Source organism: Manis pentadactyla, chromosome 1 (assembly GCF_030020395.1).
Source record: "Manis pentadactyla isolate mManPen7 chromosome 1, mManPen7.hap1, whole genome shotgun sequence".
NCBI lineage: Eukaryota > Metazoa > Chordata > Mammalia > Pholidota > Manidae > Manis > Manis pentadactyla.
The window spans coordinates 227542039-227568609 of NC_080019.1; the positions used below are offsets into that span (position 1 = coordinate 227542039).

General features: G+C 41.1%; 1 protein-coding gene and 1 long non-coding RNA gene across 15 annotated transcripts in view; both read left to right on the top strand.

The window, feature by feature from the left end:
• FHIT (fragile histidine triad diadenosine triphosphatase) overlaps positions 1–26571 on the top strand; it is a 1315417-nt gene that overhangs the window by 296907 nt on the left and 991939 nt on the right. The window lies entirely within an intron of this gene.
• LOC130684992 (uncharacterized) lies at positions 16025–17271 on the top strand. Its single transcript, XR_008999471.1, has 2 exons — positions 16025–16382; positions 17182–17271. It is a non-coding gene; the product is annotated as an uncharacterized LOC130684992 (long non-coding RNA).

The following is a 26571-nucleotide window of genomic DNA, read 5'->3' on the forward strand; positions in this document are numbered from 1 at the left end:
AATTTGTTGAACACTATGGGAGTTTAACATAGACCATAGTATTGGGAATGAATTCCTTAGTAATGGTGTGGATTGGCAGATAGAGGAGAATTTAAATAGAACTCTCAGTAGAGAATAAGTAAGTAGTCTGTGCACTGGAGGAATAAAAATTAATGTTTGGTAAACAAAACACAAAAGAGACTTTGGTAGTGTCAACTTAATCCTTTTATTCATTTATAGACAATTAAAGGAAGTATCTTTGAATAATGTGTAAAGGCTGTTTCATGGTTTGTTTCCATAAAATCGGTTATAAATCTGATATTGGAACTTACTATAAACCACATCCTCAAATGTGGGCAAAACTAAAGTAACAGTTTATCATAGGTTCTCTGAAAGTTGAAATTGCATTGATTCCCATTTTTTTCCTGTCAGGAAGTGAAGATCCATTATTTAATTTTTATCTTAACGTCTCTAGACTCTTTTGTCTGTGTAGGGGAGAAAAAATAATTTTCCTTCTACATTTCTGAGTTTGGGGCTGAGACCCCTAGTAATAAAAGACACATTAACAACAAGAAAAAAAATAAGGATACACTAACAAGAGAAAAACAAAGACACATGTATTAGCATGTATATTTCATGTATTGGGAGCTTACCAGGAAAACTGAGTATAACTCCCCAAGTAAAACTTGCCCACACCACCACCGTAAATATCATCTTCAGCTAGAGAAAAAGAAAGATGTGGTGGGGGCAGTTTTGGGAGGTTACCAGGACAAGCAAGGTAAACAAAGGTAAGATTTGTACTGCAGATTTAATGTCTTCTCCATTGATAACAGCCTTTTGTGATTTATGGTCACCCTTTTCTTCCTGGTGTGGGAAGAGTGATATTAGAAATTGAGATTTCCTTTATAAATGTAAATGTGCCTTCTAAGTGGATAACTTCTACTCTTGTTTTCAGAGCTTCTCCTGTGTTCCCTGTTTCTTAAAGATAATCAACTCAAGATAATCTTTAGGCCAACAAAGCGTATTTGATGTTGCATATTCTGCTCCCCCTCAGTTGCAAGTGGTAAAACTGAATTCCGATTAGCCGCAGAGAAAAGGAAAGGGTGAGTTTTGGCTCACATAATTGCAGGATCCAGTGGAGTGAAACTGGCTTTTGTCGTGAGGGGCTATGGGTGCTTCATTGTATTTCCAAAGCTGTCTCTCCTACAGTGGATCTAGGTTTTGTGTGGCCTTTAGTTTATAGTTTGGAGAGCCTTCTTTATAAAAAGATTACAAATGACCACATTGCTAGTTAGAGAAGGACCTATAAGCTTAAATTGTACCAACTGCCTGGTAAATTTGCCCCTGCTCTGTTCCCATCTTGCAGCCTATTACTTCTCCAGATACTTTAATTTTACCTTCATTCTCAGTACCTGTGATGGGAAAAATGGTCCCTAAGCAGCTTTAGAGTTACATGAGTTTTACTACACAAGATTTCATTGGCTCTTTTCTCTTCCCGCTGAATCATGTAAATCCCAAAACAGACTCTGGCTAGCTTGAGTCACATTTTCCAACCTCTGGTTGAGGAGATGAGGTCGCTGGAATGCCATCCCAGAAGAACACCAACGGATTGGGCAGGGGCAGTGCCCTCATGGAATCTCAAGGTGAGCAGTCAAAATAGTGGGTGTTTACTTCTGTGCTCTTCACACCCTCTTGTAGATGGAGGGCAGCAAGGAGGGCATTCTAAATTGGACCTGATTTTTCAGCTCTTTTCAGGGAGTAAGCCAACCTTAGTAAGAGCAGAGGCCATACACTGAGGCATACTGGGAGGTCAGTTTGTTTTTTCCAAGTTGTACATCTTTTAAGTATCTTTTAAATGTGAGGTATTGGTAAGGATATCTGGCTGGGAGGCCCTCCCTTGTTGTATCTCCCTTCACCCAGAATTCAGTCTCAGATACTGCATGACAAATCCTTATTTCATTGGTCATTACTGCTCTTTGTCATAAAAGCTCTGTGGGAAACTACAAAGCAAATGAAAACCTGACCCCTAAACTCATCCGCCTTTCCACTTCCTTTAGAGTACCTTGTCCTTTGCTACGTTCACATCTCTGAAATGGGATGATAAGAAGTGTGCTATATCCAAAGTTGAAAATTCCAGTCCGTATATAGCACCACTTAATGATGCTGCTTTGTATACTATCAGTGTATCAGAAATATAAACACATCTCCTTCCATACAGACTTAGTCAGTACAGCAGTTGCCATTGAAAAGTATCCTCTTTTATAGATGATGTAATTGTTGTAATTTTTGGAAGTATGTGTTGAGTTTGGGAATATTAGTATATTAGTTAGGGTTCTGCAGAGAAACAGAACTAATAGGAAATATATGTATATATACTTCAACATTATTATAAGGAATTGAAAATTGTTTTCATATTTCAATTCCTGCTCTTACTAAGGTTACAGACCCTGAGAAGTTGCATTATCTGCCATCTGCAGGCCAAGGACCCAGGAAAGCGAGTGGGATAGTTCTAAGAACTAGAAGGCCTATGGTGTAAGTCACATTTGAAGGCAGAAGAGTGACCTCCCAGCTCAACCATCAGGCAGAGAGCTGAATTCCCTCTTTCTCTGCCTTTTTGTTCTATTCAGGCTCGGAGGGGATTGGATATTGCCTACCCGCCCTGGGGAGAGCAATCTGCTTTACTAGTCCACCAATTCAAATGCTAATCTCATCCCAAAACACTTTCCCAGACCCCAAGAAATAATGTTTAATCTGGGCACCCTGTGTCCCCACAAATTGACATAAAATTAACTATCACAATTAAGGTGTGGCATCAATATTTAACATTACATTTAAAAAATAGGAACATGAAATCATGAGAATATTTTGAGCAGCCTGGATCCTTGAGAGCAGGAGTCCTGTTTACCCACTTTTACGTCCCTCAAAGCTTTGCACCTTCTACATTGCAGAGGTTAAATGTTACAGAAACGTGTAAACGAGTGATGGACTAAATGGCTGCGCTGTTACTGCTTCTCTTTGTTGTCTTGTGTTTTCAGGCTTCCATAACGGTCATGATATTTGTCTCCTCACTGGTCCTTTTCTTTCATAAGAGACTTCTATACCCCCTCCTTTTTTTTAAAAATCCTTATCTTTTCTCTTTTAACCTTTGATTCCTGACATTTCCTTTTCCATTTCTCACTTCCCTTTATAGTACAGCTGCCTTTGTCTGCTTCAGTCTCTTTTCTCTATAGCTTTTGGTGTCTGTGTTTTCATTTTATGACTTTCCTCTTTTTTAGATATTGTTGGTGAGCTGGTTATACTATCGAGTTAAAGAGGGCACCCCATTGTGCCATAGTGAGGGAAAACTGGCTAATTGACTAATGATGTAATTTCTACTGTGTCAGGGTCTTTTATGGCTACCAGCTGAGGAAATGGACCACTTTATAATGGCATTAACATAATACAAATCTCAAAGCGCCTGTACGTTTGTTCGGTTTTTTTTTTTTTTACCTACTAGATATAAATATTGACCCTTTGACTTTCCTTATATTCTCTCTCTAAGAAAATAATGCCCATAACTGAACATATTGTTTTTGGATGCTGTGTTTATAAAAATCAACACTCCCACCCCTCACCCAGGCTGCTCTTTGGCCTCCAGTTATTGCTGATCCTATTTTCCAGCACAGGAAATTGAACTAATTAGAACCAATTGAACCCTCTGTAATTCTGTGTGGGGCACATAGGAGATGACAGATGCCTGTAACCATTAGGTCAATGTGATTAATATGTTTGTTCTACTAATCAGATTTTTTAATATTATTTGATAAGTATATTTGATAATCTCATCTGTTATTTATTTGAAGGGCAGAAAGTATTATGGCTATGATAATGAACTCTGAATCTAAATTCCTTAGGTTCAAATCATAAGTACTCTGATTACTAGCTTGGGCAAATTATTTTACCTTTATAGGCCTCAATTTCCTCATCTGTAAAATAGAGGTATTATTGTTATCAGTCACATATAATTGTGAGGTTTAAATGAGTTACTATTGCAAACCCCTATGAATATGGCCTGACACATAGTGAGCATTTAAAAAATGACAGGTGTCCTTGACTTATTTTTTTTTACAGTCTATTCCAGTTGTTTTCCCCTGAACTGTTTATTTTGCAAATATTAAACCTTAAGAAAAGTTGAGAGATGAGAACAACAGATATCCAAATTAACATTCAGAAGAATTCAGGTATTAACATTTTGTCCCAATTGTTTGTTTCCTTGTTCTCATTTGTATACTTTGAAAAGAATAATTTGCAGTTCAGGTCTTGGCATATTTCCCTCTGACACTGAACCTTGTATCTCCTAAGATAGATATGTAACAATGATATTGTTGCCACACCCAAGAAATTTAGCATTGATATGTTATCAAATATATTCAAAAGTCCCCATTTATGTCCCTCGTACCTTGTAATGCCCATTTTTCCTTATTTTTGTTTTCTTTTTTTAAAATCCAGTTAATGATTGCACATTTCATTTAGTTGTTGCATCTCTTTAGACTCTTTTAATTTAGAATAGTCCCCTGCATTTTATTTTTCTTTCATGAGCTGGTATTTTGAAGATTCCAAGCTGGTGTCTTTGTGGAACGCCATGCAGTGTAGATTTGTCTAATTGTTTCCTTATAGTTAGATTCAGTTTGAAAATGTTTGACCAAAATACTACCTATGTGATATTGTATACATCACATTGCATCATATCAGAGGTGCATAATCTGATATGATTTATTTTTTCCGCTACTGTTGGTTTGATCACTTGATTAAGGTGATATTCTCAAGTTCCTCCAGTTTTGGAAGTTACATCTTTTTCTGTTTGTTTGTTTGTTTGAGATTTGTTATTTGCATAATAATAGTAAGTTACCTGTAGGGTAATGCTTTGAGATTGGGTGAATATCCTGCTTCCTAAGAATCTTTCATCCATTGGTTTTATCATCCCTTGATAAATCTTGCCTAGTGGCATATTTCTAATTGTATTATGCTCATTCATTTATTAGCCACCATGTTTTGGTAACAAGAACTTCTCCTCCCATATCCATAGTAGGATTGGTTAATTATCATTAAGCTGAAGCCATTTATTTAATAGAGTATGGTTCTTTCAACTAAAATAAAATATGTATTTTCTTTGCTGCTTGTACCATAGCTTTTTAAAAGAGCAATGTCATGCACTGTAAACTTTGTACTGAAGTATAACAAACCGGCAGAAAAATGCACAGATCATAAGTATATAGCTCAAGGAAGTTCCACAAAATAATGTAACTGTATAAACAGCTCCTTATTCTTTTGTGAGACTCTCATTGTTTCCACTTTAGCCAGCAGGATACCCGCTAAGCTAGTTAAAAGGCCATGAGTCCATCAGTCTTTGAGTATGCCCATGAGCAAAATAGGATGGTTTAAGCTTACATTGTGTTTTCCTTACAAGGTTAATCAAGAATAAGGCATTTCTTCAAAGAGCCCTGGATCTCTTCAGTAGTGAATAGAATTTAGAAACACAAATGTGTCTGTTAGATGGGCTCATTGCTACTTGGGTGTCATTGCTTCTAAAAGATGTGTGTGTGTGTGTGTGTACAGAAATATACAGTCCAACAATTCAAATATGACATCATAGGATTCTTCTTCACCTGCCCTCATCCCGTATTTGTGTCTCCTTTGTCCTTGAGTGAAAGCTCAATATACTGATTCATTTGTTCTGTCCTATAACACACAGAAAATAGTTTCAGAGTTATTACATCAATACCATTCCCAACAACCAATCTACTAGGCAAAGTTCAGAATTTATTTGCACTTCTTTTTGTGCTAATATTCCACTATAGGCATACTCCCAGACTCAAAAGTCATTTGGATTCATTTCTTGTCTCCTGTTATGTTTATCAACAAGACATAGTATTTATTTCACTTATTTTCCTGTTTATATGCAAGTTAGGTTATGTTTTTTAAATCTTTTCTGTTTTCTGTTATGAATATGTAAAACTTTATATGGTTCAAAAGTCAAAACTAGATAAAATGTTGTTGAGGAAGTCCTCCTCTATCCCTACCCTCCCAGACCATTCTGACCCACCCTCTATAAAATACATTTTCAGTTTCTGATTTATCCTTCATGTGTTTGGTACACAAACTAGCAAATATGTACATATATGCCTATGCTTACTTTATGTTTTTTTCTTACGCAAAAGTTAGCATATTACAATGCTCCTTTCACCTTGCTTTTTTATTCCTGGCAGTTATTCCATATTCTTTATAAAAATCCTCCTTATTCCTTATTACCGCTGACTGGTACCTCTGTGTGTGATACACTGAGGTTGTTCTGGGTGGTTTAGGCGGTCCCCCGCATTTTGTTACTAGAAGTAATGCCATACTGACTGTGTCAGAGTTTTTTTCATAGAAGTATATGTTCAGAGTGAATTGCTCTGACATTGCCAGTACATAAATATTAGCTAGGTAGGTAAAGAGATATAAAAGTAAATAGTTTTTATTTAATGTTTAAATATTTAAGAAATATTAATTTAATATTTAAACATAATTGTCTTAACTAATAGCAAATTTTCCTCCATCCGGGTTATATTCCTTTTGCATTCTTATTAGCAATGCAGGAGAGAGACCATTTCTCCATATCTTTGCCCATAGAGTTTACTGTCAAGCTTTTGATCTTTATACAGTCTGGTAGGTGAGAAATAGTATCTCAGTGTGGTTGTTTTTAAATAAAGTTTTTATTTTAGAGTAATTTTAGATTTACAGAAAGTTGTAAAGATGGTACAGAGAGTGGCTGTGTACTCTACACCCTGTGTCTCCCATAGCTAACCTGATGTATTAGCGTCATCCAGTTGTTAAAATTCTCACTGTAGTTTTAATTTGCTTTTCTGTTACTATAAGTGAAGTTAAGCGTATTTTCATATGTTTAATGGCCATTTCTATATCCTTTACTGTGAACTGCTTACTCCTTTATTTGTTCCTACTAAAGCTGGAGTTTTGATTCCATTTTTTCCTTTAACTTTTTATTTTTTTATTGTTTTATTTTTTATTTTGCTATCATTAATCTACAATTACATGAAGAACGTTATGTTTACTAGGCTCTCCCCTACCCCAATCCCCCCCACAAACCCCATTACAGTCTGTCCATCAGCATAGTAAGATGTTGTAGAATCATTACTTGTCTTCTCTGTGTTGCACAGCCCTCCCCTTTCCCCCACCCCCCACATTATAAATGCTAATCATAGTACCCCCTTTCTTCTTCCCCGCCCTTATCACTTCCTACCCTCCCATTGTCTCCAGTCTCTTTCCCTTTGGTAACTATTAGTCCATTCTTGGGTTCTGTGATTCTGATGCTGTTTTGTTCCTTCAGTTTTTCCTTTGTTCTTATATTCCACAGATGAGTGAAATCATTTGGTATTTGTCTTTCTCCACTTGGCTTATTTCACTGAGCATAATACCCTCTAGCTCCATCCATGTTGTTGCAAATGGTAGGATTTGTTTTCTTCTTATGGCTGAATAATATTCCATTGTGTATATGTACTACATCTTCTTTATCCATTCATCTACTAATGGACACTTAGGTTGCCTCCATATCTTGGCTATTGTAAATAGTGCTGCGATAAACATAGGGGTGCATCTGTCTTTTTCAAACTGGAGTGCTGCATTCTTAGGGTAAATTCCTAGAAGTGGAATTCCTGGGTCAAATGGTAAGTCTATTTTGAGCATTTTGAGGGACCTACATACTGCTTTCCACAATGGTTGAACTAATTTACATTCCTACCAGCAGTGTAGGAGGGTTCCCCTTTCTCCACAACAGTGCCAACATTTGTTGTTGTTTGTCTTTTGGATGGTAGCCATCCTTACTGATGTGAGGTGATATCTCATTGTGGTTTTAATTTGCATTTCTCTGATAACTAGCAATGTGGAGCATCTTTTCATGTGTCTGTTGGCCATCTGAATTTCTTCTTTGGAGAAGTGTCTGTTCAGATCCTCTGCCCACTTTTTAATTGGATTATTTGCTTTTTGTTTGTTGAGGTGTGTGAGCTCTTTATATATTTTGGATGTCAAGCCTTTATCAGATCTGTCATATATTCTCCCATACTGTAGGGTACCTTTTTGTTCTATTGATGGTGTTCTTTGCTGTACAGAAGTTTTTCAACCTGATCATATAGTCCCACTTATTCATTTTTGCTTTTGTTTTCCTTGCCCGAGGAGATATGTTCATGAAGAAGTCTCTAATGTTTATGTCCAAGAGATTTTTGCCTATGTTTTTTCTAAGAGTTTTATGGTTTCATGACTTACATTCAGGTCTTTGATCCATTTCAAATTTACTTTTGTGTATGGGGTTAGACAGTGATCCAGTTTCATTCTCTTACATGTAGCTGTCCAGTTTTGCCAGCACCATCTGTTGAAGAGACTGTCATTTCCCCATTGTATGTCCACTGCTCCTTTATCGAATGTTAGTTGACCATATATGTTTTGGTTAATGTCTGGAGTCTCTAATCTGTTCCACTGGTCTGTGGCTCTGTTCTTGTGCCAGTACCAAATTGTCTTGATTACTATGGCTTTGTAGTAGAGTTTGAAGTTGGGGAGTGAGATCCCCCCTACTTTATTCTTCTTTCTGAGGATTGCTTTGGCTATTCGGGGTCTTTGGTGTTTTCATATGAATTTTTGAACTATTTGTTCCAGTTCATTGAAGAATGTTGTTGGTAATTTGATAGGGATTGCATCAAATCTGTATATTGCTTTGGGCAGGATGACCATTTTGACTATATTAATTCTTCCTAGCTAAGAGCATAGGATGAGCTTCCATTTGTTAGTGTCCTCTTAAATTTCTCTTAAGAGTGTCTTGTAGTTTTCAGGGGATAGATTTTTCACTTTGGTTAGGTTTATTCCTAGGTATTTTATTCTTTTTGATGCTATTGTGAATGGAATTGTTTTCCTGAATTCTCTTTCTATTGGTTCATTGTTAGTGTATAGGAAAGCCACAGATTTCTGTGTGTTAATTTTGTATCCTGCAACTTTGCTGAATTCCGATATCAGTTCCAGTAGTTTTGCAGTGTGTCCCGTCCAGCGGGACCTAGTTATTTGTGGGGACGAGGGGGATCCGACCTGAAAGAAAAATGGGGGCGAGAGAAGAGCGAAGGCAAGACAGTATTCTGATCAAGCCCTCAAATTTTATTGTAAGACGGGGGTAGATATACACCAGTGTTCAGGGGCAGAGTGGGCCATAGGATACTTGTAAGCAGGGGATTGGCTGCATAGCAGGGATGGCGCAGCGAGTTACATTCTGATTGGTATATGATAATGGGGAAGGAGGGGGAGAAGAGTATCTCTTGGCGCGCGCGGGCTCGCAGCTAATCTCCAGGAAGTGAAGCAGGAACCTCATGAACTGTGGCCATCTTGTTGTCTTTGTGTGGCTCCCAACATCTCCTCCCTTTCTATTTATTTCAGAAAGGTGGGCCTTAATCGAGTGAGGGAATAGAGGCCTGGCTCCTCCAGCAGGGTAACATTTCGCAAATGCTCTCGGTATCTTTTAGGGAGGAGAGGCAGAGCTGAAAGCCAAATTGATCTTAATATATCAAGGCTTTATGTACATATGGATACCAACCTCTATGCAAGCCAGGCGTATTCTCAGGGAGGACCAGAGAGGTTCTAGGAAGAACCCTCCCTTGCGGTACTTTGTCTCGCACTCATCTCGATGCCCATACCCTCATAGTTAGGGGTATGTCTGGTTCTGGCTGACCAGCATATGGGCCACATTAAGTACGGTGCCAGAATCGATGGTACCATGGTTGAGGCGCCTGTAAAGTTGAGAACCGGAGACCGGGAGCATTGGTTGGTTCGGTGTAAGACTCTTCATCACAGGCTGTAAGTCTGTGATAATGAACAGCAACCGCTGGCTTGACGAGCTGGTCAACCTGCTCTCGAATAAAAACTGTCAGTTTTCTTAAGGCCCAAGGGCCAAGAGACACTAAAAGGAAGAATCCTGCCAAGGGTCCAAGGATGGTGGGGATCAGAGTAGTTAACCAAGGGGTGGCAGAGGTCCAGTTTTTATACCAGGCCTCATCCTTTTCTCTTTGTTTTTGCCTGGCTTCTAGGTTTTTCTTAACTTTATCAATGCTATCTTGCACTAACCCTGTTTTGTCTTTATAGAAGCAACATTCTTCTTTAAGAGCAGCGCAGAGGCCTCCTTCTTTCAGGAAAAGGAGGTCTAACCCTCGGCGATTTTGGAGCACTACCTCAGAGAGAGAGACAACAGATTCTTTCAGGCTGTCTAAACCTTCTTGCAGATTTTGTATGTCTTTATCAATAGCCTGACTAAGAGCATAATATTGTTGCTTAGAAGTAATTATGGAGGCAATGCCTGTTCCAGCCCCAGCTGCTCCTAATCCTAATATTACAGATAAGGTAATGGCGGTTACTGGCTCACGCTTAGTGCGAGTAGAGCCCGAGTAATATGGAAGGAGGTCTTCGGTGGGATGTATGGAAATCTTGGGCATGAGCATGACTAAAACACAATATTCATTGTTAGATATTAGCAAGCGCGGGTTAACAGAGGGCGTTATGCCAAAGGAGCAAGCAAAATAAGTACCGTTGGGCGCGACAAGGAATTCATAGGACAGCGGGGGTGAGAAGGAGCTGTTACAAATGGGTATTAGCTGAGGGGGTAGACGCAAGACGGGGCTATGTATACAGAGGCCTATTCCCGAAAGCTGCGTCAATGTGAGACCCGGAGAGGTCTCTGAAAAACGGGAGGGGTCTGACCAGCGAGTCTTGCTGGAGTCATTGGTAAGTATGAGGTCTGCTGAGGTGTTTACTAAAACTGCTATCCCTTCGTAAAACGGGGGAACGGGGGAGAAACATAACCAGCACTCGCTATATCCAGTGGAGTTAAGGGATTCTGCAGTCACATTAGCCAGGCCTTTAAGGATTTCGCCTGTAGAGGGTAAAACTGGGGGGAGCAAGGCCTGGAAAACAGTACTAGTAGACAGGGGAGAAGGGTTAGAAGGTCTTGGGTCTCTTGCCTTAGGGGCAATAGGGCCAAGGACAACGTGCTTATTGGCGTTTGGAATGGATCGAATTAATTTGATTTTAAAAGTGAGCCCAGGGTCCTTTCCTGAAACATAAAGCCTTAGCCCCCATTCATGTCCCCTGAGCCATCCATCAATAGGGGCCCTTTTTCCCTTGTCAGTAAAGGCAATGGAGAGCGGTGTACATCGCCCCCTTGTGGATTGGGTGCTTTGACATTCTGGGGTAACAGTTGAGTTAGGCTTGGGATTCCAAGCCCTACTTACAGTTATATAATCCCAGGTGGAGCTAGGCTTCCAACTAGCATCTCCTGTAGTCTCACACCCCCAGGAGTCACAGAAATAGGAGTCTCTATATCCACATTTATAGTTAAGGGCTCGATTTCTATGAGCTCCCGGGCAAACATAAAATTCTGTTTCTCTGAGGTAGGTTCTCCTAGGGGTGTTGTTACACCCAGGAGAGGTGGTAGATTGTCCCTCAGGGTAGGTCTCAGGGGAGGTGGAAAAAGGAAAGTAAATGTCTGGGGTCCCCCAGGCCGCAGAAGCTCCAGCGGCCAAGTCACAGAGGTCAGGGGCAAGAACAGGCCATGGGGGGGAACTTGCTAAGGTAGAAGAACTGAAAACGACGTCTCCTGCTTCACTGGTGACTGTCCAGGTGAAATTGAAAATCTGATGGGTCCAAACGGGGCGAAAGGTCATGACGAGGGTCAATAGTGTACAAATCTTCATTTTTGCCTCCTGAAAATAAACAGAAAGGGAAGGCTTCTCAGGGGTTAATATGCCCTGGACTGGAATTATTATTGTTTTTGCCTCTATTTGTGTCTAGGAGTTTAATGAGCCTATCTGGGAGCCATCGGGCATTTTGTGCCTTAGCATCATATATACAAGCATGTCCTTTCCCCCATATGAGCACAGGGTCAGGCCCGTGCCATGTGTTGGTCATCGGATCTCTCCACATAGCCTGTGCATAATTATCTGCCGTGGAGGGATGCCAAAGGCGATCAGCAGCGGTTTTACCCGCGGAGTCATAAGTAAGGAAATTAAGAACAAACAGTGCATGATTTAGGAGTGTCTTTGCATTACCTGTTTTCGGATAGAGTACTTCTCCCCCTGACTGAAGTTTGAATAACATGTTTTTAAGGGTTAAGTGGGCTCTTTCAACAATGCCTTGGCCTTGGGGATTATAGGGAATTCCTGTTATGTGCTTAATACCTAACTGCGCACAGAACTGTTTAAAGCTAGAGCTGGCGTATCCAGGCCCATTGTCAGTTTTTAAGATTTTAGGTGGTGGTAGATATGCCAGGCATGAGAGAACATGGGTAATAACATTTTTAGTTGCCTCTCCCGTTTGCAAGGATGCACATAGAAAACCACTACATGTGTCAATAGACACATGGATATATTTTAATTTACCAAAGGGAGGGTAATGAGTGACATCCATTTGCCATATCTCTCTTGGAACCAACCCCCGGGGGTTGATTCCGTTATGAGGCTCTGGGAGGAGAGTTAGACATCCTTGACATTGCCGAACTATTTGGCGGGCCTGTTCTCGGGTGATTGAAAATTTGAGTCTAAGAGTATGAGCATTGAGATGATGTAGTTCATGAGCCCGTTGGGCTGCAGCCAAGGGTGAGTCTGACGTGACAGAGGCTACTAATTGAGTCGCCAGATCAACTCTGTCATTGCCTTTGGCAAGCGGCCCTGGAAGGCCAGTGTGAGCGCGTATGTGCCCGATGAAAAAAGGGGCATCGCGGTTTAGAATTAATTTTTGCAATTTTGCGAATAGGGGGGAAGCATTTGTAGAGGGACGTATGTAAGGCACTGTCTCTAATAGGGGAACAGAGGTTGCTACATAGGCACTGTCAGTGTAAAGGTTAAAGGGGGCATCTATTAAAAGCTCAAAAACTTTGATTATTGCAGTTAGTTCAACAAGTTGTGCAGAAGAGAGGTCTGTCTGTATTCGAGTAACTTGCCCATTAATACTGAAAGCGGCTATACCGGAGGAGGACCCATCAGAGAACACCATTACGGCCCCAGCAATTGGCGTGGTTTTAGTCCTCTTGGGAAAGACAACTGGGGTCTTTTGAAGGAACTGGACTAATCTGTCTGCAGGGTAATGATTGTCTATTGTCCCTTGGAAGGAGGTGCAGCTAATTGCCCAATCATCATCATGTTGAATAAGCCATTGTAATTGAGATGTATTGTATGGGAGGGTTATAACTTCAGGGTCTCTCCCAAACAACTTGAGAGCTGCCTCTCGGCCTAAACGTAAGAGGGCAGCGACTAATTGAGGATAGGTAGCTAAGACTCTAGGGGGGGAGGCTGGCAAATGAACCCAAAATAGTGGATGGTTTTGCCAAAGGACTCCTGTAGGGGAGAAGGGGGTAGGGAAAATGAGCAGCCACAAACTTAGATGTGGAGAGAAGTAGCTAATGGTCTGTTCAGAAATAGCCTGCTCTACAATGGTTAATGCCCTTTGTGCTTCTGATGAAAGCGAGCGGGGGGAGGAAGGATCAGGGTCTCCACGTAGGACATCAAACAAGGGCTTTAACTCTCCGGTGGTCAGCTTTAAATAAGGCCTGAGCCAGTTGATGTCTCCTAGCAGACGCTGAAAATCATTAAGAGTGTTTAAGGAGCTTCTCTTTAACTGAATTTTTTGAGTGAGGATTTTATTAGAAAATAATTCAAAGCCTAAAAAAAGTTGGGGGGGGTGGACCTGGACTTTTTCTGGGGAAATTTGTAGTCCTCGATCTCGGAGGGCAGTGACTAGCTGTTGACTGGCCGCATAGAGCTGTTGCTGGTCAGGACCGGCAAGAAGAATATCATCCATATAATGGATAATATACAAAGTGGGGAAGAGCAACCTAAAGGGGTCTATAGTCTGGGCTACAAACTTTTGGCAAAGAGTGGGGCTGTTGGCCATTCCTTGTGGGAGAACTCTCCACTGAAACCGAGGAGAAGGCCCTACACAATTGGTAATGGGTATACTAAAGGCAAAACGTTTGCAATCATCGGGATGCAAAGGTATGGAGAAAAAGCAATCTTTTAGATCAATTACTAATTTGACATACCCTTTAGGGATGGCTATTGGAGAGGGAATTCCCGGTTGTAATGCGCCCATAGAGACCATAGTCTTATTAACCGCCCTGAGGTCTTGTAGGAGCCTCCACTTGCCTGATTTCTTTTGGATTACAAAGATTGGGGTGTTCCAAGGGGATGTAGAAGGTTCAATATGTCCAGCAGCCAGCTGTTCCTGCACTAACTCTATGGCTGCATTTAATTTTGTAGTGGTAAGGGGCCATTGATCGATCCAGACAGGAACATCACTTTTCCAAGTAATCTTGTCTGCCTGGAGTGCAGGAGGAGCAACGGCCCTTACGAAAAATGTTTTTCAAACCCTAAACCTGAGCGGTCTATCTTAGGCGTGGCCAGTATCGGGTTGGGATCTCCCTGTTTTAGTTTGCCCAACCCCTGACCAGGGAGGTAACCCTGTGAAAGCATCTGCTGTGTTACAACTTCATTAGGGCTACACATGATGACCTTCATTTGAGAAAGGATATCTCTTCCCCAAAGATTTACCGGCAACCCAGGAACTACGAAGGGTTGAATGAATCCGGTATTTCCTTCTTCATCTTCCCAGTTTAATAACTGTGAGCTCTGTAAGGTGTTTCTTGACTGCCCAATTCCTTGTAGATGGGTCAAGGAAGCGTGTAAGGGCCAGCTGGAGGGCCATGAAGCCTGAGATATGACCGTAGAGTCGGCCCCCGAATCTAAAATTCCTTCAAATACTTTTCCTTGGATCTTAAGTTTAAGAGTGGGGCGTTCTTTAGTAATAGCTTGGATCCAATATAAGTCTGAAGAACCTGGGGTAGAGGAGCCTCGCTGCTTATGAATAGCAGGGTGAGATGTACTTAAAGGGAGGGGGAGCGCCTGCGCAAGGCGCTGACCTTTCATAATGCTGACAGGGCACTGGGGGGCACTAGCAAGAATTTTTATTTCTCCAGTATAGTCATTGTCAACTAAGGAAGGGTGGACAATAAGGCCGTTTATTGTGGTGGAAGCTCGCCCTAAAATTAGAAAATAAGTATCTTTGGGAGGTGGGCCATAAATTCCTGTGGAAATAATTGTAATTCCCTCTTCAGGCGTTAATATTGTTGAGGAGGAGGCACAGAGGTCAAGTCCTGCACTCCCGGGTGTGGCCCGATAGAGGGCGGGAGTGCTACAGCTAGGCTGTTCCCCGAGGCCGGCTGAAATGGAATTGGCTGGGGGGCCCGGGGCTGGCCCCTCAGCCCGTTTCCCTGAAAAGGGGGGGTGAAAGGATTTGTGGTACTGTAAAAAGGATTTGTTGGATTGTTACGGCACTCTTTGGCCCAGTGCCGCCCCTTATGGCAGCGAGGGCAAATACCGGGGACTGACCCAACTCTAGGAGGAGGAGCTGTGGTAGGGCATTGGCGAGCGAAATGGCCTGGCTGTCCACATTTAAAGCAGTTACGCATAGGCGGTGCGCCCCTGGGGAAGGAAGGAGGATAAGAAGCCGGGGGAGTTTGAACAGCGGCACCTACAGCTAAAAGGGCTTGGACTTTGGATGTAAAAGGATCGACATCTCTACACATTCTCAGCATTTCATCAAGAGTTTTGTCTCGAGTCTTACCGCGGAGGACGGCTCGACATGCCGAATTGGCGTTTTCATAGGCTAGCTGTTTTACAATCTTATCATTGGCAGCCGCGGAACCAAGGGTCCTTTCGGCGGCCTCTAACAGTCTGCTAACAAATTCGCTATAGTCTTCTTGCGAGCTTTGAGTGATCTTAGTTAGAGGAGTGTTAGCAGTCCCGGAAGCAGGGAGTGATATCCAAGCGCCCAAAGCGGCATCTTTCACTTGAGATAAAAGACCAAGGGGAAGGCGCTGCTGCCTGGTTTCAGAGATATATCTGCCCTGTCCCGTAAGCTTATCAAAAGTCCAGGACGCTGTTGGGGAATGAGGGTCTTTTACATTGGCAGCAGCGATGGTCTGACAGCAGTCAGCAAAATCTGCCTTCCAAGTTAAAAACTGACCACGGGTAAGCACAGCCTGGACTATACGCAGCCATTCACCTGGGAGTAAATGTCCTCCTCGAGACAGCGAATCAAGAACAGAAAGGGTAAAAGGGGCATTGGGGCCATAAGCTTTAACGGCCGCGTTCAGCTCTTTTAAGCTTTTGAAATGGATTTTGTGAAATTCTCTAGGGCCATCAGCAGGCTCGGCCGGCTCTGGCTCAGCCTGCTCCTCTCCCTCACTTTCTATTTCCTGAGCAGCAGGGGCGTCTTCGCCGTCGCTTTCAAGATCGCCCTCTTCCGGACTATGTGTTGTGGAGGTGGGGCCAGAGCGGGCGGAGGCCCGGGTAAGAACAGGAAAGAGCAGTTTTTTAGGTTGTTTTTTAGGTTTTGTGGCTGTAAGCGGTTTCTTAGAGAGGCCCCTTTGCGAATATAATGCGGGACGAACTGGTTGGGAGACAACTAATTTTTGGAGATGGCAAGTTATTCTTTGTTCTACTATCTGTGCTATTAGGTCTTCAGTGCTGGTAGGGGGGCTAACAGGACCGGGAGCCGGAGGGGGTAGCGGAGGGGCCGACGGGGGCAAAAAGGCCGGGGCGCAAACATTGGGAGGCTGAATAGAGGGAGTGTAAGAGGCTCTTTTCAAAACTGGGGGAGTGTAAGAAGGGGGGTTAAGCGACGGGGCGGCAAGGGGCCAATCTGGGTTGTGATACTTGGCCGCTTCGTCTTCTAGTTCAGCCGCGTCTCCCGGATCTAAAGGCTCGCCATTTTGGCTCTTAGTCACGACTGGAAAAACCTTTTGTGTATCGACAAAGTCTGAATCTCGAGGGAGAGGCGGATAAATGCAACATTTGGGAGGGGTATCATGGAGGGCACTGAGCAAAGATGGTGTCGGGCTAGGGGAGGGGGATTTAGCTGATTTTGGGGCAGGGGGATCACTCGAAAGAGACGATTTTGAGGCCGCCCGAGATAGGGGGCGGAGGCAATATTCTGCCACTGACAAGAGTTGACGTTTATCAGGGTCAGTATTTTCAACAATATCTCTGATAAGACCCCAATAGGAAAATACTGAAACAGGAACAGAGTCAGGGCCGTTTTTGATAAGATAATCATTTAAATCTCTACCTACTTTCTGCCATTTTTTAGGATGAATTTCGGGGCCATTAATGATAAACCACGGACAGACTTCATCAACAAAAATAAAAAACTTTACCAAGTCTTTCTTTTTAACTCGAACTCCTCTCTCCCTAAGTGAACTTTTTAGGTCTCTTATGAAGACCGCTTCTTTACTTAATTTAGTTCCCATTTTCTTGTAAGGCGGCCGGTACTCACCAGGGACGACGACCTCCGTGAGCGGCGAAAGGCGTCTCCTATTGTTTCATCAAGAAGGGGTCTGGCCAGACGATATCTTACTCGGGGGTCCGCCTGCGAAGGATCCGCGCCTCGAGCCCCACGTTGGGCGCCACTTGTCCCGTCCAGCGGGACCTAGTTATTTGTGGGGACGAGGGGGATCCGACCTGAAAGAAAAATGGGGGCGAGAGAAGAGCGAAGGCAAGACAGTATTCTGATCAAGCCCTCAAATTTTATTGTAAGACGGGGGTAGATATACACCAGTGTTCAGGGGCAGAGTGGGCCATAGGATACTTGTAAGCAGGGGATTGGCTGCATAGCAGGGATGGCGCAGCGAGTTACATTCTGATTGGTATATGATAATGGGGAAGGAGGGGGAGAAGAGTATCTCTTGGCGCGCGCGGGCTCGCAGCTAATCTCCAGGAAGTGAAGCAGGAACCTCATGAACTGTGGCCATCTTGTTGTCTTTGTGTGGCTCCCAACAGCAGTGGAGTCTTTAGGGATTTTTATGTACAATATCATGTCATCTGCAAATAGTGACAGTTTAACTTCTTCTTAACCAATCTGGATTCCTTGTATTTCTTTGTTTTGTCTAATTGCCATGGGCTGGGACCTCCAGTACTATGTTAAATAACAGTGGGGAGAGTGGGCATCCCTGTCTAGTTCCCGATCGCAGGGGAAAAGCTTTCAGCTTCTCACTGTTCAGTATGATGTTGGCTGTGGGTTTATCATATATGGCCTTTATTATGTTGAGGTACTTGCCCTCTATACCCATTTTGCTGAGAGTTTTTATCATGAATGGATGTTGAATTTTGTCAAATGCTTTTTCAGCATCTATGGAGATGATCATGTGGTTTTTGTCTTTCTTTTGTTTATGTGGTGGATGATGTTGATGGATTTTCGAATGTTGTACCATCCTTGCATCCCTGGGATGAATCCCACTTGGTCATGGTGTATGATCCTTTTGATATATTTTGAATTTGGTTTGGTAATATTTTGTTGAGTAAAAATACTACATTCTACGTTCAGCAGGGATATTGGTCTGTAATTTTGTTTTTTGGTGGGGTCTTTGCCTGATTTTGGTATTAGGGTGATGTTGGCTTCATAGAATGAGTTTGGGAGTATTCCCTCCTCTTCTATTTTTTGGAAAACTTTAAGGAGAATGGGTATTATGTCTTCTCTGTGTGTCTGATAAAATTCCAAGGTAAATCCATCTGGCCTGGGGGTTTTATTCTTGGGGAGTTTTTTGATTACCGCTTCAATTTCTTTGCTGGTAATTGGTTTGTTTATATTTTTTGTTTCTTCCTTGGTCAGTCTGGGAAGGTTGTATTTTTCTAGGAAGTTGTCCATTTCTTCTAGGTTTTCCAGCTTCTTAGCATATAGGTTTTCATAGTAGTCTCTAATAATTCTTTGTATTTCTGTTAGGTCCGTCGTGATGTTTCCTTTCTCGCTTCTGATTCTGTTGATGTGTGTGGATTCTATTTTTCTCTTAATAAGTCTGGCTAGAGGCTAATCTCTTTTGTTTATTTTCTCAAAGAACCAGCTCTAGGTTTCATTGATTTTTTCCATTGTTTTATTCTTCTCAATTTTGTTTATTTCTTCCTGATCTTTATTACGTCCCTCCTTCTGCTGACTTTAGTTCTCATTTGTTCTTCTTTTTCCAATTTTGATAATTGTGACATTAGACTATTCATTTGGGATTGTTCTTCCTTCTTTAAATATGCCTGGATTGCTATATACTTTCCTCTTAAGACTGCTTTTGCTGTGTCCCACAGAAGTTGGGGCTTTGTGTTGTTGTTGTCATTTATTTCCATATATTGCTGGATCTCCATTTTAATTTGGTCATTGATCCATTGACTATTTAGAAGCGTGTTGTTAAGACTCCATGTGTTTGTGAGTCTTTTTGCTTTCTTTGTGTAATTTATTTCTAGTTTTATACCTTTGTGGTCTGAAAAGTTGGTTGGTAGAATTTCAATCTTTTTGAATTTACTGAGGCTCTTTTTGTGAGCTAGTATGTGGTCTATTCTGGAGAATGTTCCATGTACACTTGAGAAGAATGTGTATCCTGTTGCTTTTGGGTGTAGAGTTCTATAGATGTCTATTAGGTCCATCTGTTCTAGTGTGTTGTTCAGTGCCTCTGTGCCCTTACTTATTTTCTGTCTGGTGGATCTGTCCTTTGGAGTGAATGGTGTGTTGAAGTCTCCTAATAGCATTGCATTCTATTTCCTCTTTTAGTTCTGTTAGTATTTGTTTCACATATGCTGGTGCTCCTGTGTTGAGTGCATATATATTTAGAATGGTTATATCCTCTTGTTGGACTGAGCCCTTTATTATTATGTAATGTCCCTCTTTATCTCTTGTTACTTTCTTTGTTTTGAAGTGTATTTTGTCTGATACTAGTACTGCAACACCTGCTTTTTTCTCCCTTTTGTTTGCATGAAGTATATTTTTCCATCCCTTGCCTTTTAGTCTGCGCATATCTTTGGGTTTGAGGTGAGTCTCTTGTAAGCAGCATATAGATGGGTCTTGTTTTTTTATCCATTCAGTGAATCTATGTCTTTTGATTGGTGCATTCAGTCCATTTGCATTTAGGGTGATTATCGATAGGTATGTACTTATTGCCATTTCAGGCTTTAGATTCGTGGTTACCAAAGGTTCCAGGTTACTTTCCTTACTATCTAAGAGTCTAACTTAACTCACTTAGTATGCTGTTACAAATACAATCTAAAGGTCCTTTTCTATTTCTCCTCCTTTTTTTTCCTCCTTCATTCTTTATATATTAGGTGTCAAATTCTGTACTTTTTGTCTATCCCTTGATTGACATTGGGGATAGTCAATTTAATTTTAAATTTGCCTCGCAATCAGCTGCTCCACCCTCTCTACCATGGTTTTACTACCTCTGGTGGCAGCTATCCAGCCCTAGGAACACTTCCATGTATAGCAGTCCCTCCAAAATAGACTGTAGAGATGGTTTGTGGGAGGTAAACTCTGTCAGCTTTTGCTTATCTGGAAATTGTTTAATCCCTCCTTCAAATTTAAATGATAATCTTGCTGGATAAAGTAATCTTGGTTCCAGGCCCTTCTGCTTCATGGCATTAAATACATCATACCACTCCCTTCTGGCCTGTAAGGTTTCTGCTGAGAAGTCTGAGGTTAGCCTGATGGGCTTTCCTTTGTATGTGATCTTATTTCTGCCTCTGGGTGCTTTTAACAGTCTGTCCTTATCCTTGTTCTTTCCCATTTTAATTACTATGTGTCTTGGTGTTGTCTTCCTTGGGTCCCTTGTGTTGGGGGATCTGTGGATCTCCATGGCTTGAGAGATTATGTCCTTCCCCAGATTGGGGAAGTTTTCAGCAACTACCTCCTCAAGGACACTTTCTATCCCTTTCTCTCTCTCTTCTTCTGCTGGTATCCCTATAATGCGAATATTCTTCTGCTTGGATTGGTCGCATAGTTCTCTCAATATTCTTTCATTTTTAGAGATCCTTTTTTCTCTCTGTGCCTCAGCTTCTTTGTATTCCTCTTCTCTGGTTTCTATTTCATTTATTGTCTCCTCCACCGTATCCAACCTGCTTTTAATACCCTCCATTGTGCTCTTTAACGATTGGATCTCTGACCTGAATTCATCCCTGAGTTCTTGGATGTCTTTCCGTACCTCCATTAGATGTTGATGATTTTTATTTTGAACCCTTTCAGGAAGAGTTATGAGGTCCATATCATTTAAATCTTTCTCGGGAGTTGTATTAATAATTTTACTCTGGACAAGGTTCCTTTGGCGTTTCATGTTTGTATATGGCGCCCTCTAGTGTCCAGAAGCTCTATTCTGGAGCTGCTCAGCCCCTGAAGCAATGTCGGGGGTCACAGGGGAGCGGTACTGGTGCCTGGGGGGAGGAAAGAGCTGTTCCCGCCTCCTGGCTGATGTCCCTGTCTCCACTGCCTGAGCCAGTGGGCCGGTCACACAGGTATAAGTTTTTGTCCCAGAGCAGCTGGATATGGATCCCTGCTTTCCACAAGCAGCTAGAAACCTAGTCTCCCCAGGAACTCTGCCTGTATTAACTTTCCAACCTGGTAGTCATGTGAGTCTCATGAAAGCACCATGACATGTAGGTTTGTGCTCCCAGAGCAGATCTCCGGAGCTAGGTATTCAGCAGTCCCAGGCCTTCCACTCCCTCCCTGCTCCGTTTCTCTTCCTCCCACCGGTGAGCTGGGGTTGGGGAGGGGCTCGGGTCCCGCGGAGCCACAGCTCTGGTACGTTACCCTGTTCCGTGAGGTCTGCTTTTTTCTCCAGCTGTGTGCAGTCTGACGCTTCCTCTTTCCTGTTGCTCTCTCAGGATTAGTTGTGCCAATTAAGTTTTCTAATTGTATCCAGTTTTAGGAGGAAGCTTCTGTCTCTCCTCTCACACTGCCATCTTTAATCCCATCTATCTGGGATATTCTTCTTTAACTTTTAAGAGTAAAAAAAATTATATTAGAGTGATTGTGTTTAATCTGCAATATATAGTGTAAATATTTTATCCTAGTGGGTTTTTTTTTTCACTTTGGTAGTTTTTTTCTGTGAAAAAGAATTTAAAAATTTTTATATTGTCAACTTTTTTAACCTTTTCCATTATGAAAAAAATGTTTGAATTTGAGTCATAATTAGAAAGGGTTTTCCACATTCACATTATAAAGGAATTCACCCATTTCTTCCAATACTTGTTTCATTTTTCATATTAGTAATTGCCCTTGATTTTAAAACTAATCATGTTGAATTTGAAAGGCTAATATAACTCAAAGAGTTAATTTTAGAAGTGGCTGGAGGAAAGGGGGAAGATAGAGAAGCCAGACTTCTTATCTCTCTTGTCTCCTAGGCAGGCAGTTTATGACTTTGGATCCCTAGCCCAGGGCTCAGCAGACAGAAACCATCATTGAGTAACTAAAAGAATGAATGAGTCAATAACGTTCTAGGTAGGAATGATGAGTGACTTAAAAATAAGGTTCTCTCTGGAGAATCAATGAGCACCAAAGCTGGTAAACTAGAAATGGAAGAACAGACAAGTGACACTTTCTCTGGTTTATAGGCAGCTTGTCAGGTATGAGAAACTGCATGTCCTTTGTATTCTGATGGGGAGGCTCAGTTTTGAAGAGGGCTTGGCATGTCCAACACATTCTTATTTCCTCTGTGCAGTCACCTTTCTTGAATTTGATTACTTTGGAAACAGTTCTATTTTGGTTATTTATCCTTTAGAGGATATAGAACAGAAAAACCTGACTTTCTCATTATAAGTCCAATTCCTGGAGCCATCTTGGTGCCAAATACATAATCATTTCCCCCCTTGTGGATTTTGCTGTGTGTTTATGACACCAAATAGCTGATTTAAATGTGTGAAGTTGGCTCAGTAATCCAGAAATTTAGAAATAAAGTGCAGCTTCATTTATTACCATGTAATGGTAATATGACTACACTTTCTATGTCTTAATGAGTTAGATATACATAGTTATGTATAAAGCAACAGAGTTGCTAAATTAATTGTATGAGAATGGTTTTCATAACTGAAATGTGAGCTACAGAGTGTTTGCCTCATGCCTTGCATCTCACTTAGAAGTGTGCACTGGCTTTGGTGGTCCATATCTGGGTTTTTATTGTGCTTGTGCCAGTTGCTTGTATCTGTTTTATGGTCTCTATGTCTCACCTAAAAATAGGATTTTACCTTCAGTGTTTTTGAAAATGTTAAATGAAAGAATGTTTATAAATTACTTTACACAATGCCTAACAAAGCATAGACTCTGTAAATGTTGCTAGTTATGGTTATTGTTCATTGATGCTGCTAAGACCTCTTGATTCTCTTATCACTGTCATCACTTATGACTTCACTTTTGTTTATAACTTATTTTGTATATGTGATAATCACAGTAACCTCTATTTTTCTTTTGCATTTCAACCAAGATAATAGTTTTTGATCCTCCAAATAATATTGTAGAATGAGTACAAAATTATTTTCTCTCTTTTGGAAGTGAGAAAATACAGACTTACAGAAGACAGAAGTAAAGAAAATCCTTGAGACTATGTACTTATGAAATGCCAAGCTGGTAAAGCTGGGATGTCTGATATGAAATTCACTAAGCATGGCTTATTTCTAAGACTGTCTTGTAAATGTCTTGATGGATGGAATATGAAAGAATTCTTACTAGGCTGCAGTGTCAAGAGATTTGAGTTTCAAGAGTCAGGAACCTAAATTGACTTACTAGATAGAACCTAAATTGACTTACTAGAAGGAATTTTATTGGCTTGTATTAACTTTCAAGTTGTTGTTCCAGGAGGAAGGGGGTTTCCTGTCTGGGACAAATTTGCTGTAAATTTGGTGAGACCAAATAAAGGCAAGGGCAACGAGCTTGGGGTTTAATAGGGAGTTTATTAATGGGGACTATTAAAATCAGGTGGGAAGCCTGGTCAGAAATTCCCATTTTCTCCACACGAGTGTAGGGGTACATGGCTGGATCCAGGTATTCAAGCTTGGTTAGGAATTTGTCATACCCAGTTGGCTGTACTTTACTTCCCATTGGCCTTATCCTGGAGCCTGAGGCAAAAGATAAATGAAATTAATGACATTAAGAAAGTTCATTTACTGTCACTTTTGATGGTCATTTGATGATGAGAGAATGTTGAACATAGCAATTCTTCCCATTGAAAACAAGATAAAGAAGCAAATGTTAAAAATATCATTGATTCATAATATACTTGCTTTATAATTGTCCAATATTTTTTCAACTATTTCAATATGCTCCAAAAAATAAACCTTTAAAAAAATACATAAAAACACATATAGGAGTGTATAATTCAGGGTCGAATGTGGTTCAACAGGGTATTAATCTTTATTTAAAGTTTTGATAGTTGGTTCACTGAGGATTTTTTGCATTAATTTTGATTTTTAAAAATATTGCATTGAAATATTATCTTGATTAATTAGTATTTTTTAGCAGCCCTGAAGTTTTGCACCTGCGATGACTGCCTCGCTCTAATCCTGACCCTGGACCCCCATTACCCTGCCTCTCGACCAAATGGAAGATGAACTTGAAGTAGGAGAAAAACTGAGAATAGTAAAAGGCGTGGTAGAGAGTGATTTCCGATGTACGATGGAGTATTTATCCCAGTGGTCAGGTACCTTGAAGTTGCCCCCAAATTTTCCTTTGGATTGCCTTTCTGGTTTCCTGGCCTTGACCAGATTGCCAATTATGGAAAGCAGCCCCCAAATTTTCCTTTGGATTGCCTTTCTGGTTTCCTGGCCTTGACCAGATTGCCAATTATGGAAAGCAGCTTCTGGGGCTGAAGGGGAGCAGAACGGGCCACCCTAAAATAGAATTCTTTAGCCTAAAGATTATTTTGAGCTGCTTATTTTTAAGAAATTGCAGGTATAGGAGAAGCTCTGAAAACAGTACTCCTTTTGTAAGGGTAATTTACATTAGGAAGGAGGCTGTACCCAGTAGACAGCAATCACTGGAGACCGCCTTTTCCCCTGAAAGACTTACTGGCCCACCAGGGTAACCTGTGTTTATCAGACTTCTCTTCTCACCTTTCTGAGAATTGCCTCCCTGTCTTTGCAGCTCCAGAACCCCACCCCTTTCCTTAGCTCACAGCGATAATTTTGAGTCTCATATTTTTGTGGGGCTCCAATATGTATGTGCGTAATTTAAAAATAATTTTTCTACTTTTATTATGGGGGAATCTCAGCCAACAACTCAGAAGGGTGAAGGGAGAATTACTTTCTTCCCCTATAGGGCAGATGAGTAGGGTATGATCTTCTGAGGTCTGCAGTGACCTCTGTCTACTGTGATAGGTGTCATTTACATAAATTTCTCTTTTCTACATTTGATTTGCTTTTTGGAGCTTCTCAGCTGCCCCTCATATTCCTCTGCTCCTCAGCCCCTACCCTCCTCTTTCTTTGATTATCATCCCATTTCCACCCCCATGTGTCCCACTGAAATTTAAGAAATCCTGGAATCATGATCAAATTTTAATGTCTGACAAGATGTATGTCTTAGAGAAAGCAGTCCAATTATCACCAGCTGGGTTTTGGTATCCTGGTGGTTTAAGCCACTCTTGCATAGACATTGAGTGATTGTTGAAATGTTTCTTACTATATGAAAAACCTCTGGCATGCTGTTGGATGTAATACGAGCTCCTTGAACCCTGGCTTTTGCTTCCAGTTTTTGGAGCAAGTTTCCTTTATTTGCTGGGCAGCCTTTTCCATTACGAATCTTGCCTTTTTGCAAGACCAGTGGATTCTGCACAGGTTTATTAATCTTGATTTAATGTATTCATATGAAAAAATGTAACAGCGAGAGAATCAAGCTTATGTAGGCATTGCAGGGGTCCCTTTGAGGGTTCACTCTTATTTTACTCATAGCAATGAAAAGTAAAAATGGCAAGTTATATTACCTAAGTTCAAGATACAAAAGGCAATATTAATTTCATAGGAAGTGTAAAAGGATATGCAAATATGATCAACTCCCAGGAAAACACTGCAATATACCACTCCAGGCTTTGAAATTATGCAGTTTAATAAACACTTGTTAAGAAGCTTCACACACCAAGCATCAAATTTTAAAGCAAGTGTTTCTGATCACGTACTGTTTTTGTGGTACAGCAATATTTTTCTAAGCTTTTCAAACCCTAAACAGGAAACTGGGGTGTGCAAAGTAGTAGATTTATCAGTTGCAGTCACATGTTCTTGGAAAAGCACAGATGGTTCCCCCCACAAAAAAGAAAAATTCCGTGTTCTTGTTTTCCAATTAAAAGCATAATTTAGAAGTGTGGGCCATTAGACTAGAACCTGAAGTAAAAATTTTAGCCAGTAACTGACAATGGAGAATTATCATGGAGTTTTAATTAGAATAGCCCTAATGGGAGAAGCTTTTACATAAATTTCTTCCCACAACTTCCTTGGGTCTATGCTCCCTATATAGGAACCTTCTTATTCATTTATAACCAGAACCAAGCTTTGACTCCTACTGAATGGAAAGGGCTGTTTGAAAGTTGCACCAGATTTTGAGGTCTTAAAGACTGAGCTATGCAGGCAGAATAAAAAATTTTCGTCTTTGAATGAAGTGGTTTCTCAAATGTTTCAACAGATTGTTAGAGCCTGGCAAGAGTTTTACAATGTTCTAAGACACACATCCATAGTGCTTTGTTCTAAGTTTGCTTGTCTG